The sequence below is a fragment of the Condylura cristata genome, unplaced genomic scaffold (genome assembly GCF_000260355.1).
Source record: "Condylura cristata isolate star-nosed mole 26May11 unplaced genomic scaffold, ConCri1.0 scaffold00012, whole genome shotgun sequence".
Taxonomy (NCBI): Eukaryota; Metazoa; Chordata; class Mammalia; order Eulipotyphla; family Talpidae; genus Condylura; species Condylura cristata.
In genome coordinates this window covers 25882962-25885544 of record NW_004567113.1, presented here as the reverse complement: position 1 = coordinate 25885544, position 2583 = coordinate 25882962, and the positions used below count along the sequence as shown (strand labels likewise).

General features: G+C 33.5%; 1 protein-coding gene across 14 annotated transcripts in view; it reads left to right on the top strand.

Moving 5' to 3' along the window:
• ADGRL3 (adhesion G protein-coupled receptor L3) overlaps positions 1-2583 on the top strand; it is a 726682-nt gene that overhangs the window by 609912 nt on the left and 114187 nt on the right. The window lies entirely within an intron of this gene.

The following is a 2583-nucleotide window of genomic DNA, read 5'->3' as shown; positions in this document are numbered from 1 at the left end:
GAAGTACACTGCTGAGGCAAGCAGCGGGCGGGTCAGGAGAGGTCTGCCACGCCATGTGGATCTGTGGATCTCTTCCGGTGCAGGCGGGGATCGAACTCATGAGGAAGTGACTTAGGCTTCTTAGTGCAGTGCTTTAACCCGCTGCGCCACCAGGGAGGGCCCCATAAAAAAAAAAAATTTTAAACAGTATAGACTTTACTGAATTTAATTCTGATAAATCATTTTTGTCATTTAACTGTAAAGTTTTCTATCACATCTTTCCAGTTTCTATGAAGAAGTTCATTTCCTAAAAGTTTATTTTGCTTCTTTTTTTGTATCCTGGCATAAAATTATGTACTGTATAAAATATTATGTAGTGTAGATATAGGCATACTCTACTCATTATCTCACACTTAACAGTTTAATTCAATTAACCATTTTGAAGTGGATTTAGTTTTTTCATGACTAAACCTTAAGGAAGTTTATTTATGCAGACTATTGTTTTTTAAAAAGTTTATACTCATTTTGTTTCATTAATTAATATTTAATTCATTTTTCTTCGCTTCTAACCAAGAAAATTCGAGTGGTAGGCTGTATTTGAAGTGCATTTCTATCATAATATAATATATACAGCAGTGGTTGTTGATATTTTCTGAGCTATGTAGTCATATCTGAAAAGTGAAATAATCACTATCACTGCACTTTTTTTCTTTTTTTTTTTTTTGCTTTTTCTTGACTGTAATGAACTTTTTGTACTGATTTTTGACATCAGGTATTCTCTTAATAACTGTATATAGAGTTTTTGAGTAACCTACTGTTTCATTAAAGAAAGTAAATGCATTTATAATATACCCACCCACTCAGGCAAAGTAGGTTTTTTTTTTTTTTAAGAGTTCTAGGTCTTTCAGGTATGTTTGAGAATGCAACATCTGCCATTTTCCCTTTATGGAAGACTGTTGTGCTGGACATTGGTGCTTGATACTCAAACACAGCATCTTTGCTTTGAGTCAAAGAAGAGAGCAAATAGTCCTCTGTTCAGGAAATCTGGTAGCACTAACTACTCTCCACTCTGAAATAGTAAAAGTAATTTAAGCTTCAGAGATGCAATATTTTATTAGTGTCCCCTGGAGAACACAAGTAAAAGCAAATTCCATGTGTTTTTTTTCCTTCCAAAAAGTATATCTGGATTTGTGCAGGAATATTTTAAAACTGTTTTATTGATAGTGTTCTAAGCAGAGTTCTTTATCAGTAACAACTTTGAAGTTATATCTGGCAATATGAGTCATTATGGTTCAGGTTACAACATAGTAGCTTATTTGCCAGAAAAAAAATCACATTCAGAAAAATATTGAAAATATTTTATATATAACCTAATTAAAAAATAGCCCCTTGTCTTGTGTATTTTAAGACAAATTACTTGTATAAGATAACTAAATGGGTAACTTCCATACAAAAATAAAACAATAAGTATATAAGATCCACACAATTGAAAATAGTATCAATTAGAAACATTCACTGTTTTCAACTAAGAAATTGCCCACAAACATGTTAAAATTTGCTACTTATATATCAATTTCATTGATACTTGTCTTTTGAAATTTTATATAAATGCTACAACATATAAAATTTTTTGTCACTTGTATTTATAAGTGATGTAATATACTTTTCAGAAGTATTTGTGTTTGTCACTGCAAATTTAGAACACAATTTTTTTTAAGACTTTATGCATATAGAACTAGGGTACAGGCCAGAGACTCAGGGGGTGGTGAGAAGCTTCACCAGAGACAGTGTGGGGAGCAAAACAGGCAGATCAACCAAGTACATTGCTGAGGGAAGCAGTGAGAGGGCCAGGAGAGGTCTGCCACGCCATGTGGATCACCTCTGGGGCCAGGGATTGAACTTGTATGGCTTTAGCTGCTGAGTCCTGTGCTTTAACCTGCTCTGCCACCAGGAAGGGCCCTATATCACAAAATTTTAACTAATTTTAGAATATTATTCTATAATTTGACCATTATGTATTCATTCTCCTAATAATAGAAGTTAGACCTTTAGAGCTTTTCAAGAAACTTAGAAAGCAAACAGTCCTAGTTAATTGCTCACTGGACTTCTTCATGGACTTATTCTTAGTTTTATAATGATTTTTAGTACTTATTTTCATATGTGTGTAACAGGATTTCTGAGACATTCACTATAAAAAAAATGGTGAATTTCCTCATTTTTTTTTTAGCTCTTCCACTAAATAAATGGTATCTGTGGCTATTTGTCATAGCTAACTAGGTATCTTTATGAAAATGAATGCTTTTATGAACTGAAACTTTAAAATTCTGATAAAGAATTTATAGGATAAAGAAACATGATTTTCACAATGTCCTAAAGGTGATTAAATATTTCAGTTGGGACACAACTTGTCCAAGTGTATAGTTTAATTTCTTTTTTATATTTATTTATTTATGCACACAAGAACTGGGTACAGGCCAGAGGTGCAGGGATGTGGTGGTGAGAGAATTCACTAGAGATGGAATAGAGAGCAGAGCAGGTAGAGTGACTAAATATACTGCTGAGGGGAGCAGCGGGTGGTTCAGGAGAGGTCTACCACACCATTGG